Source organism: Sarcophilus harrisii, chromosome 1 (genome assembly GCF_902635505.1).
Source record: "Sarcophilus harrisii chromosome 1, mSarHar1.11, whole genome shotgun sequence".
Lineage (NCBI taxonomy): Eukaryota > Metazoa > Chordata > Mammalia > Dasyuromorphia > Dasyuridae > Sarcophilus > Sarcophilus harrisii.
The window spans coordinates 255313311-255327419 of record NC_045426.1 but is presented as its reverse complement, the minus strand read 5'-3'; the positions used below and the strand labels follow the sequence as shown (position 1 = coordinate 255327419).

The following is a 14109-nucleotide window of genomic DNA, read 5'->3' as shown; positions in this document are numbered from 1 at the left end:
TTCAAACAACTTTTCATCAAAGTCAATGCAAACAAGCAAATCTTTAAAGCAACAAATTCATCTTCATTGAGAATTCTGAAAAATGTAAATTCAAACTCTCCATCAATAAAAGGCTTACCTTATCCATATCATGTCAGTATCTCTCAATTAGCTATGCTGTCTAATGTTATACTAAGAACTGTTTCAAGATTCTGCTTCCAACTTTCCAGCATCCTTATATAGTATCTGTATTCCTGAAACCAATGCAAGAATCTCAGAAAACTAAGCAATTAATAAGTGGGATCTGGAGGGGAGAGGGGAGGAGAAACAGCAAATGATTAATAATATTTTGCAAATTAAATTGTTATTGTAAACATTAATTTTAATTCATTCTCCAAAATATTAAGATAAGACAAAGTAAACGAATATGGCTAAAAAAATGTTAATTGCTTGTTCTCACCAGTGACTTGAGGTGTTTTAAATAAAAACATACATGTGGAGCTTTTCAAAAATTGGCCTTCCAACTATAGCAATCAATCTAATGTTTGACTAACCCAAAGATCCTAACTTTTGGGATAAGAATTCATTATTTGACAAAAACTGCTGGGATAACTGGAAATTAGTATGGCAGAAATTAGGCATGGACCCACACTTAACACTGTATACTAAGATAAAATCAAAATGGGTCCATGATTTAGGCATAAAGAATGAGATTATAAATAAATTAGAGGAACATAGATAGGATAGTTTATCTCTCAGACTTGTAGAGGAGGAAGAAATTTGTGACCAAAGATGAACTAGAGACCATTACTGATCACAAAATAGAAAATTCTGATTATATCAAATTAAAAAGCCTTTGTACAAACAAAACTAATGCAAACAAGATTAGAAGGGAAGCAACAAAATGGGAAAACATCTTCACAGTTAAAGGTTCTGATAAAGGCCTCATTTCCAAAATATATGGAGAATTGACTCTAATTTATAAGAAATCAAGCCATTCTCCAATGATAAATGGTCAAAGGATATGAACAGACAATTTTCAGATGATGAAATTGAAACTATTACCACTCATATGAAAGTGTTCCAAATCACTATTAATCAGAGAAATGCAAATTAAGACAACTCTGAGATACCACTACACACCTGTCAGACTGGCTAAAATGACAGGAAAAAATAATGATGATTGTTGGAGGGGATGCGGGAAAACTGGGACACTGATGCATTGTTGGTGGAGTTCTGAACGAATCCAACCATCCTGGAGAGCAATCTGGAATTATGCCCCAAAAGTTAGCATACTGTGCATACCCTTTGATCCAGCAGTGCTACTATTGGGCTTATACCCCAAAGAGATACCAAAGAAGGGAAAGGAACCTGTAGGTGCCAAAATGTTTGTGGCAGCCCTGTTTGCAGTGGCTAGAAACTGGAAAATGAATGGATGCCCATCAATTGGAGAATGGCTGGGTAAATTGTGGTATATGAATGTTATGGAATATTATTGTTCTGTAAGAAATGACCAGCAGGATGAATACAGAGAGGCTTGGAGAGAATTACATGAACTGATGCTAAGTGAAATGAGCAGAACCAGGAGATCATTATATACATCAACAACGATACTGTATGAAGATGTATTCTGATGGAAGTGGATTTCTTTGACAAAGAGACCTAATTCAGTTTCAATTGATCAGTGATGGACAGAAGCAGCTACACCCAAAGAAAGAACACTGGGAAATGAATGTAAACTGTTTGCATTTTTGTTTTTCTTCCTGGGTTATTTCTACCTTCTGAATCCAATTCTCCCTGTGCAACAAGAGAACTGTTCGGTTCTGCACACATATATTGTATCTAGGATATACTGCAACATATTTAACATATACAGGACTGCTTGCCATCTAGGGGAGGGAGTGGAGGGAGAGAGGGGAAAAATCGGGAACAGAAGTGAGTGCAAGGGATAATGTAAAAATTTACCCTGGCATGGGTTCTGTCAATAAAAAGTTATTATAATAAAAAAAAAATTAGCCTTCACAAATAACATTTTACATTTTGAAAATGTGCACATCTCTCAAAATGGAAGAATACATCTTTTTAATCTAGAAAACACATAAGTAACAAGTTGATAATTCTAATGCTTAATTTAAAAAATCATATGATCCTCACTGTTCCAACTATCTCTTCCTTTATCACAGTCCATCTTCAATTAAGTGCGAATCTAACTGTGCCTATCCACCTACTCAATAAATTCCAGTAGCAGCCTAGCACTTCCAGAATCAAATAGAAAATATTCTATTTGCCATTCAAATATCTGTTATCATAACCTGTCTTCCTCTTCCATATTACCAGTCTTCTTACATTTTACATACTTCTCTGTACATACTCTCCCATCTAGTGACATTGTTCTCCTTGCTGTTCTTCAAACAAGATAATCAGAACATTTTCACTGGCAGCCATATGCCTATAATGTTGTCTTTTCATTTTCTGGCTTACCTTCTCAGCCACCCAGCTAAAATTCTATTTTTTTATGAGCTTTTCCTGATCCTCTTTAATTCTAATTGTCTCTGTTCATTACTGACAATTTATCCTGTATATTATTTTAATGCTGTCTTCCCCATTAGACTGTGGGCTCTTTAAGAACAGGCACAGTTTTTTACTTTTCTTTCTATCAGCAATGACTAGCATAGTATCTGGCACACAGTAGGTACCTAATGAGATACACAGAGGTTTTCCAGAAGGAAATTCATGTGAACTACTATTGGGATTTTTTTATTTCACATGAAAAAGGAAGACATTTGCAGAAGGTAGCTCTACTCCTGTCATTCTTTCAAGCCAAAATAAAGTAAAACTTAACATTCTGTCCATTTCTTAACATAACTGTCTATTTCAGTAAACATAATACAGTATTTCAAGTGGAATCTTAACATATATAGTGCCATAGCTCTTGATAGATTTAACTTAATAAAAATGAATGCGTCTTTTTAGATAGCATTTCCTTCTATAATATTCCACTCACATTAATTCAACATTGTCTCACTGAAAATTCCATATTGAAGGAAAAGAAAAAGATTAAACAAACCTCACAACCTATAGGGCTTGCTATCTCGCAGGAGGTAGCTAGTAAAACTAGACAGCTGCAATGCAGAGCACAGAGGCTCTTAGAAAGATGGATTTCCTCATTATAATCCAAACCTACTGAAAATAACTACTATGACAGCCATCCGGTATTTAAGATCTTGGGTTTCTACAATTTCATGAGTGCAAAAATATGTAGAATATAAAGGCAATAGAAATTACTGAGGTGGGTTTAATTTATTCTTTCCCAAAGGAAAAAATTCAAATATCGTTCTATATCAAAGTAGGATAAGGAAATTATGACTTTCCTCTTATGACCAAATATCTTCTAATTTTATTCATGTGTTAAAATCTATTCAAGTCGTGTCAAATTTTGATCCAAATGACAAGTTATAGTATACTACATCTCTGATATTCAAAAATGTCAAAGATATCAGTGTGCTATGACAATCTCACTACTAACATGCAATAATTTAAAAGTAAATTTTAAGTAGTTTCAAATGAAACATACATTATTAAAACCCTGAATTTATAGAGATTTAAACACTTTTGTCAATGGATCCTTTTGTGAGAGTCAATTGTACAGAATGCTGTATCACAAAATCCCTTGTAGGAAAAGAATAAGGAAATGTAATAAATTATTTAAAATTTGGTAAACAATGTTCATGAGGTCACATGAATCACAAGGACGGATGAATCTGGAATCTAGCTGCCACTACAGTAGGAAAATTGATTAATGCATCTATGCAAATTAGACAGGTGGCAGCCTATCATAGGATGTGATCTGCAAAAAATCCAAATGTCTTCTGGGAGTTCTATTCTCCTAAATCAGTTTCCTTGCCTCTAGCCTTACAAAGCTCATGAATTAAATAAAAATCAAAGGATTCTTTGTTTTGATAAGTTAGCTATTCTTGATTGCATTTATCAGCAACATCACTGAACTGAAAAAGTAGAATTTGTTTTGTCTCCCTCCTTTCAAGTCAAAGTAAGGTTGGAGAGATACTGGGAAATAGAGAGAAATCCAAATGATTCCAATTACAAACTGAATATAAGCATATTACATGAGAATACCATGTGGTAGTCAATTTCTATTTAGAAGCATATTTCTGTACCACTGCAAGAAGATTTAAAGGAAACAATTTCCTGACCAAACTGTCTGCTGATCAAACCTAGGCTACATCAACACTTTCAGCTACCAAGAAGGAAAAATGTATAAAAACCCATCTTTGTACCTTTATATGAGCTCTTCTAGGAGGACACATTAAAATGTTTCAGACATTTCACAAGTATTCATCAAGTGCTTGAGGATACATATCGGATTCTGGGCTAAACATTGGGGATACAAAAAAAGGCAAAAATACAGTCCCTGCCTCCGAGAGGGCCTCACATTCAAATGGCACAATTAATATGCAAACAAGAATGTACATACAAGAGATATAAAGGTAAATGGAAGCTATCATTATAGGGAAGGCATTATAAACAGCAGGAGGAACTGAGAAAGGCCTCTTGCCAAAAGTGGGATTTGAGTTGAGTCTGAAGACCAGGGATGCCAGAAGGCAGAGTGAAAAAGAGAATTCTAGGCATAGGGTTTTTGTAGTTGAGTTTCTGAGAGGACCATGATATTAGGGAGGTGATGTCAAGACAAGCAAGAGAACTGAATTTAAGTGAGGGAGGGTGGGGCAAGGTCCCCTGCTTCACTTTCCCCTCCAGGGTCATCTGGATCCAGTGGCCAGATAGAAATCAGGACTGGAGATGGCCCTGAATACAACAGGAGATCTTGGCCTTTTTAAGAGAAGGTCTTCAACAGGTCTCAGTATCAGCTAAGGCAACCACCCATTCAGTGATTAAGGGTAGGTGAGAAATGAGGCAGAGAAAGGCCTCTTTCATTTAGTCAAAAACCAACAACCATTATCTAAATAAATAAATAACTTTGGATAGTAGGATAGGTAGAAACCCAACAGGGTTTCTGGCCAAAATATAGACAACTGTTATTCACATTCACTCAGAGCTGATTAGGGCTCAAATAATGACTAAGGAGGAGTTGGCTTGGCCTATCTACTGTAGGCCAATCAATCAGTCATAGTGGTTTGGATTTAAGATAAGGTCCTTAAAGAAATCTAACCAGTAAACCCCAAGATATCTTGGCAGATTCAGTGACCCCAAAACAGGCAAAGGCAGAGATGGAAGATGGAGTATCATATGGAAGGAAGAGCAAGTAGAAGTGTAGCTGGATAGTAGATCATTTGGAGGGAGGGAACTAACATGTACAAAAATGCAAAGGCAAGGAGGGGATAGGTCATAAACAGATTTATGTGGGGCACTATTAGAGTTTACTAAGCAGAGGGGAGAAGAGGAAATGACATGGTCATACCTATGGGCATGGAAAAAAGCACTTTGAATGAGGTGGGGAGGTCTATTAGAAGGCTATTGCAATAGTTCAGGCCCAAAGTGATGAACCCTGCAGGAGGGTGGTGCTGAAAGTGGAGAGGAGATGGATGGCGTATTTTGAAAGTAGAAATGAAAAGAATTGACAACAGATTGGATATGTGGTATGAGTGAGACTTGAAGAGTTAAGGACAATAGGATTTCAAGCCTGGCTGACAAAGAGAATTGTGGTACCCTCATCAGTAACAGGAAAATTGGGAAGAGGGAAGAGAATATGGGTTCTGTTTTGGACATGCCGAGTTTTGCAGTACCTATGGGGACATCTATAGTGTGAGAAGTGCAGAAAGTGAACAGTAATGCTCAGAAGAAAAATCACAGATCAGGGGAGTGACAAGGGCTGAATATGTATATATAGATATGAGAATTATTTATATTGAAATAAATGATTCCATGGAAGCTAATGAGATCACCAAGTAGAGAGGAAAAAGGGAAGAGGGCTAAGGACAATCTCAGTGTTCACCTAGAGATAGGAGTCAAAACCTAGAAGAAAAAGGTCCTCCAGCAAAGGCTGAGAAAAAATATGGGTAAGACAAATGAGAGGACCAGTAGAAAGCAATGTCACAAAAACCTAAAGGAGAAGGAAGTATTCTGAGAAGCTGAGAAGAATTCAAAGGTTAAAAAAAGGTCATGAATGACCAAAAGGTCAATGAGATTTATTTTTATTACACATCAGACTTCACAGCAATCTCCCCCAAAACTCCCAATCTAATCAAAGAATCTTAAAGTTGGAAGGGACTTAAGAGACCATTTAATCCCACCCATGTCTGCACAAAGTTATGATGCACAACCTCTTCAGTATAATGAGAGTGCTGGTCTTAGCCTCATTAAGACAATACTAAAGTGACACTTCATACCTCTCAGAATGACTAAAATGACAGGAAAAAACAATGATAAATGTTGGAATGGATGTGAGAAGACTGGGATACTAGTGTATTGTTGGTAGAGTTGTGAAATGATTTAACCATTCTAGACAGTAATTTGGAACTATGCCCCAAAGGACTATGCATACTGTTTGATCCAGCAGTGTCACTATTGGGCCTGTATCCCAAAGAGATCAGAAAAGAGGGAAAAAGACCCACATGTGCAAAAATGTTTGTAGCTGCTCTTTTTGTACTGCCAAGGAATTAGAAACTGAGTGGATGCCCCTCACCTGAGAATGGTTGAATAAGTTACGGTATATGAAGGTAATACAATATTATTGTTCTATAAGAAATGTTGAAAGCTGATTTCTGAAAAGTCTAGAAAGATTTCCATGAACTGATGCTGAGTGAAGTGAGCAAAACTAGTAGAACGAGGAGAATGGTAAAATTATATAATGATCAATTATGACAGACTTAGTTCTTCTTAGCAATAAAGTGATCTAAGACAATTCCAATAAACTTGGGATGGAAAATGTCATCTGTATCCAGAGAGAGAATTTTGGAGACTAAACATGGATTGAAACATAGCATTTTCACCTTATTTTGGGTTTTTTGCCTCTTCTTTCTTTTGTTTTTTTGTCCTTTTATTCTGATTGCTTCTTGCACAACATGGCAAATATGGAAATATATTTATAAGGATTGTACATGCTTAACCTATATTGGATTGTTTGCAGTTTTGTAAAGGAAAGGGGGTTGGAGGGAAGGAAAAAAAATTTGGAACTCAAAATTGTACTGAAATTAGTGTTAAAAACTACCTTCACATGTATTTGGAAAAATAAAATACGATTAAAAAAAAAAAAAAAAAAAAGACTAGCTTCATGATCCTGGGCAAATCACTTAAACTCTTTTACTCAGTTTCCTAATCTGTAAAATAAAGATAATAAATTAACCAGCACTATATTGAGGATAAAATAACAATTTACGTAAAACACTTTGCAAAACTAAAATCATTATCTAAATATAAACTCTTCTTGTTTTTTGTTTTGTTTTGTTTTCAAGGTAAATAAAAAGTTGTCTAACAATCAAAAACTTGCCTCCTATCAGATGGTCTCTCAGACCTAGGGGGGTAAATGGTGACATTTGGGAAAGCTCTGTAAGTTCTTGCTCTTGGGAAATAATGAAACCATAGTCTCATCCTACATTATCTCCTAGGTGCTGATTTCCAATTACAGTAGATAGCACTTTCAGGGAAAAGGAGTATTACTAAAAGCAAACTCACAATTGTTCTTATGAATATTGGCAATATCTTTTAGAACCATTAAGCTGGCAAAACTAAGTTTGCTACTTAAATTATGTAACAGTAAAAGTACTTGCATTCACTTACATTTATCACAGAAATGTGTAACAAACATCTTAAATTTGACTGGAATTCTGAGTTTTGTCAACCCCAAATTTGTCTGCTAAGAAGAACAACTCATTTTTCTTGGAGATTCAATATACATGCAATACCGATCAAATATTCCCAAATTCATTAAAAATATAGTGATGTGTCTAAAAATCAACCTTAGGAAACAAAATATCAAGTTCATGGGGAGAAAATCAAGACCAACTGCAATGAAACTCATGCTACTATTCATAACATAAAGAACACGCAGCCATTGTTTGTTGTGAAGAAACCTAAGCTCAACAAATGTTGACTCACTGATTCATGCCAGGCATTCCCTGTTACACCCTTACACTAAAGGCATTCCATTTAAAATAGAATTAGGGCTTCACTTTTTAAAAAGCACAATGCTATTTCATTGAATGTTACAATGACATCTAAGAAAGTCTTTTTAGATGAGTATTTTTTTTTAAAGCTTTTCAATCACATATCCCTTTCTCAACTAATTCTAACTCCAACCACTTTCATTCACCCCATAAATGTGTCTGGTTCTTTTGTATAGTGACTATTCTAGGCAAGACAGACAAATTTCTAAGAACTTCAGACAACTTTCTGAAGTAGAACAGTACTACTGAAAAGGGTTTTGGAGTCAGAAATATAGATTTAATAGCAACTACTCAGAAATCTTCCCAATTCCAAGAACTATAGAACTGAACCGTGGAAGCCAAAAATTAGAAATGTAATTTGGCAACAACTTGATGTCCTATGAACCATGCTTATTCTCACTGAGCTACTAATACTATTTGGCAACTATTTAATTAACAGGGGAATTAGGAAGAAGAATGGTAAAAATATAGTCAAGTTTTAAAATAGGTCAACTAGTAAATTAATAGGTTTAAGATGATAACTATATATATGACAAATCTAACCCCCCAAAAAATTAGAAAAGAAAAATGGACTAGCATTTTCTATTCGACCCATAACTCATTGTACCATATTCTACAATGTATTTTAAATGCATGTGTGGCCTTAATTTAAAAATTAGACTAAAAATTAGCTGTGTAGATCATATTACTTTTCACAGCTCTAGGTAGGAGATATACTCTTAACCAAAAGATATAAAGCAATTACAAAAGATAAAATAGCTATCTTTGAATACATAAAAATAAAAAGCTTCTGCAAAGACAAATGAACCTATTAATGAACCTAGGCTAAGAAGGAAAGACATTAAATGGGAAAAAATAACACTCTCTCTGACTTCTCTGGTAAGTATTTGTTATTTAAAATATACAATTGCTAAATATATACAAGACCCAATAATTATGTGGTCAAAGGTCATGATTAAACTTCCCAAATGAAAAATTGCACAGTATTCACAACTACATGAAAGAATACTCCAGATTACATGAAATACTCGGGATCACTAATTAGAGAAATGCACATCAAAACACCACCACATACCTTGCAGATTAGTGAAGAGGACCAAAAATGCCAATAATTCATGCTGGAGGAGTAGTGGGATAAAAGGCAAATACAATGGTGGCAAACTATGAATTAGTACAATCATTTTGGAAAGCAATTTGTAATTATGTAAACTCAACGTCTGAAATAGCCATACCCTCTTGACTTCTAGATTCCATTACTGGTTTTATACCCCAAGAAAGCCATTAATGAGAAGAAAATGCCCATATATGCTAACATATTTATAATTGTACACTCTATGATAGCAAATAATTAATTGGAAACAAACTAGAATGGCTAAACAAACTTTAACAGGTGGATATAACAGACTATTATTACTGTGCTGTAAGAAATTATGTATGTGACAAATATAGAGAAGCTTGTAAAGATCATATATGGAATCCAAATCACTAATAATAAGAGAAACATAAATTAAAACAAATCCTTTTACCTCACCTCTTTCAATATGGCAAAAATGATAAGTCAATGTTAGAGATGTAATAGGAAGATAATTATACTGTGCACTGTTAGGGGAACTAACAGTATACACTTTTAAAAAATTATTAAAACTTTTTATTTTTCAAAACATACGTGTAGACAATTCTTCTAACACTAACCCTTTCAAAATCTTGTGTTCCAATTTCCCACTTCCCTTCTTCCACACCCTCCCTTAGATGACAAGTAGTCCAATATATGTTAAACATGGTAGAATTATGTTAAATCTAATATATACATACAAATTTATACAATTGCCCTGCCACACAAGAAAAATCAAATCAAACTAGTTAACAAAAAAACAAACAAACAAAAAAAGAAACAAAATAAAATGCAAGCAAACAACAACAAAAAAGAGTGAAAATGCTATGTTGTAGTTCACACTCAGTTCCCACAGGCTTCTCTCGGTATCACTGAACAATTGGGAACTGGTTTGAATCACTTCATTTTTGAAAGGAGCCATGTGTATCAGAACTGATCATCGTATAGTCTTCTTGTTGCTGTGTACCATGATCTCCTCGTTCTGCTCATTTCATTTAGCATCAGTTCATGTAAGTCTCTCTCTCTCTCAAATCATCCTGCTGGTCATTTCTTACAGAATGATAATATTCTGTAACATTCAGATACCATAACTTCTTTAGCCATTCTCCAACTGGTGGACATCCACTCAGTTTCCAGTTTCTTGCCACTATAAAAAGGGCTGCCACATACATTTTTGCACATGTGGGTCCCTTTCTCTTCTTTAAGATCTCTTTGGGTTATAAGCCCAGCAATAACACTGCTGGGTTAAAGGGTATGCAGTTTGATAACTTTTTGAGCATAGTTCCAAACTGCTCTCCAGAATGGTTGGATCCATTCACAGTTCTACCAACAATGTATTAGTGTCCCAGTTTTCCCACATCCGCTCCAACATTTATCATTATCTTTTCCTGTCATCTTAGTCAATCTGAGAGGTGCGTACACACCTATTTTGGAAAGTAATATATAGCATCTGAAGCACCTAATTTTCTAGAATAATAAGAATACTTACATTTAAGTTGCACTTCACAATGTACACTGAATCCTGTCACAACAATCCTGTCAGTTAAATGGTAAAAATATTATCTTCAATTTGTAAATGAGGAAGCTGAGGCTCAGAGATCAATCAATTCAGTATCATAAAACCATAGATCTACAAGTAGAAGAGACCTCAAAGGCCATCTGGTCCCACCCTCATTTTACAGATAAGGAAACTCGAGTCCCAGGGAGGTTAAATTAGTTGGCAGATCACAGAAAGCATGATATAAACCCTTGGCTGATGACTCCAGATGCAGGACTCTTTCCACTCCATCAATAGACTAGAAGAGGTAGAGGCCAGGCCCTTCATTTTATAGATTATAAAAACTGAGGTTCAGAGAGCTTAAGTCCAAGGTCACAAAAAGCCACATGGCATAATAAATGTGTGTATGTGGGGAAATCCAAAGCTATAGTGGCAAGAATACAATAATTAAAATCAGAGGTTCTGAGTTTAAATCCTAGCTCTACAACTTCCTACATATGTAACCTTGGATAAAACACTTCTATGAGCTTCAGTTTCCTCATAGGCAAAATTAAAGTATTGGATTTGATGGGTCTCCAACATTTTTTCTAATTTTAAACCCTATGAAACTATTAAAAAACCCACAACACAGATATGTATATCTATAGCAAAGTTTTTAAGGAAAACCAGCTGACAGCCTAAAGGAAATCTCTGCCATCCTAGTTATAGTTTAGCAAACACAAGTTAATCCATTCTCTTGGTGGAGAATCCCTTTCTTACAAATTAAAATTATTGGCTGCAATATTAGTGATTTAGCCTCTAGGTTCATGAACCTAGAGAAAATGCCATTATATAAGAGGCAAACACTAGACCTAAAAATAAACCACTTTTTCTCTATTATATACACTCTACTCAGACTATCTTTTTTTTAAAAAAGGAAAAGCTAATACTCTTATATTACCCTCTTCCCAACTCCACAACATTTTAGTTTCTTAAAAGTTATTTTCTTTCTTTTTTCGGGAGTGATAAAGTGGTAGAGGCAGTAACCGGGTCTTCCTATCTAGAGCAGGCTGGAAATGAAAAGACAACTAATTGGCCTGATCCCACTGCTGGTCCACACCAAAATTTTGACCTCTTGTTCCTGGACCAGCTCATCCCTTCATAGGCAGCTGAGTTTCCTCATTCCCTCCTGGGGTTCACCACAGGCATCAAGTTTCATGCAGACAACCAAATGGCTTTCACTCTATAGCAGCACAGAACTTCCAAAGCTCAGTCTCTTCAGGTAACAGGGATTATAAACATAGGGCCTCATGTCCAACCTACAGCACTCTTTCTTAAAGAAGTTGGTATTTCCTTATAACAGCAATGGTTCTGGCTAAAGGAAGAGCTAAGTGCGTTAAGAAAGCCTAGTCCTTTTTCTCTTTCTGAACCAACAATGAATAGTATACTAGGAAGCTTACAAGCATAGCTCTTGTAGTCTTTCTTTAAAAAATGTACCATGAATTCTCCAAAGTCTAAATTTAGGTATAAAGTCTTTCACCATCAATGCCAGCCACCTCAACTAAGGAAATCACATGCATGCACAGTAGCTCAGTACCAAACTAGATTCTTACATAAATGTGTCAGGTTTGATAGAAGTAAAACTTCTGTTAATATAAACATATCAAGATATTTTTTCTTCTGGCACAAGCATAAACATCTTGAATCTGGATAAAATGGCATTAAGTGACCCCCTCCCCCTAAAAGGAAAACTTTTTTGGTTTTATTAATATTAATAAATATAATTATAAATAATAATAATATTAATGAGACTTTTTTCCTCTTTATTAATAAAATAGTAAAAGATTTGCCCTATATGTACCAGATGGCATAAAACAACCTCTATGAAATAAACACTCTATGAAACTGGAATTCTGAGTCATACGGTAGTAGACAACTATCTACTTATTCACCAAAGCTATTTCCTGTTGCACCTGGGCCTTTTCCAGATTATCTAGGCTCAGCCCCAGCACTTTAAAATAATAAAATCATGGTAGAAAACAGTGGGGCTTGAGGTCACTGATGAATAGCAAGGAAACAATGCTATTTTTTCTATGCACTTATTATTTACTGTGATAGTAATGCTGACTTATTCTAATGTCATCCTTGGCCCTCTCACATCAATTCTAAATTTCAAAGATCTCTATTTCTGCAATTAACACTTATAGATTTTGGATAGTTACTTGTAGGGAAAAAAAAAGTAATATGGTCTCTTATTTTAAATGCCTGTAATGTGCCTCTTCTCCCCACCCCCAATCAGCTGGGAATAATTCCCAGATTTTCTCAAGCTTAGTTTGGAAGTGAGGTTCAGACTTGATAAACACTCGACACAGGAAATGCTTGAGATCGCAGACTACTTAGAATATTTGGTTTATCCTTTCCCAAGAGGTTGTTGTTTTTTCTTTTGTAAGTTCAATTCCATGGGCATTTTGGTAGTTTAAAATTTTTTACTGAAATTTCTTAAAACACTAATGATAGATCAAATCACAGATTCAAAACAAAATTAGTTGGTAAAGTGACACAACCAAGGAAAAGCTAATCAAACTCTGAGAGGACATTACCTTACAAAAGGTCCAACAATGCAGTTAAACAAAATCAACACTCTCTGAGAATGTTTCATTTTTAAGGCAACCCTAGGGATACCTCCAGGAATGTAGGGAGTGGTGTGAATAATAAGAATAGTTTAGCTAGATTGTGATATTACAAAATTCACTTTAAAAAAACCCCACAAAGACTACTGTGTTGGGCAGCAGGCAGAGCATTTGATGTGAGTGTAAGACTTGTACAAAAATATTTGACACATAGCAGAATGTGGCAAATAAAAAGAAAAGGATAAAATAAAATACTATGGAAAATGCTTGGAAGTATGGAATACTATGGAAGCTTAAAGTATGGAAAAATCACTTGGGGGAGAGGGAATCATAGAGGAGGTGGCACCTGAGTTGAATTGGAAGCTTCTCTCTTGAAGGAAAAGTTTAACAAAGTTAAAAAGAACATGAGGGGAAAGAAAGACAGAAATGTTGAGTTCCAATCTAAGCACAAAAATAGCATGAGTACAGGACAAGAGAAGAAAGCAGACAAAATGAAAAGGGGGAATTGAACTCCATTTGGCTAGAATGTCTACTATATAAAGAGAAATAATGTGAGATAAAGCTGGAAACATAGAATGCAGCCAAATTGTAAGATAAAATTTAGAGTGCAAGGGACTTGCACCTAGCTCAACCCATTTGTTTTATAGATGAAGTAAATCAAAGAGGAGCTAAATTCCTTGACCCCAAAGTAACACATCTAGAAAAATAGCAGTGGAGAGTGCAGATTACTTTATTCATAAATTTGGCAATAAAGGACAAAAGGATAGGACAACA

At 35.1% G+C, this 14109-nt stretch overlaps 1 protein-coding gene and 1 long non-coding RNA gene across 5 annotated transcripts in view; both read right to left on the bottom strand.

Moving 5' to 3' along the window:
- The window catches only part of LOC116419618, a 31704-nt gene extending 19207 nt beyond the window's left edge, over positions 1-12497 (bottom strand). Inside the window, exon 1 of the long non-coding RNA XR_004229874.1 lies at positions 10718-12497. This is a non-coding gene — a long non-coding RNA (uncharacterized LOC116419618). The remainder of the gene's footprint in view (positions 1-10717) is intronic.
- The window catches only part of SMURF1 (SMAD specific E3 ubiquitin protein ligase 1), a 108479-nt gene that overhangs the window by 72792 nt on the left and 21578 nt on the right, over positions 1-14109 (bottom strand). The gene's annotated exons all lie outside the window — the stretch shown is intronic.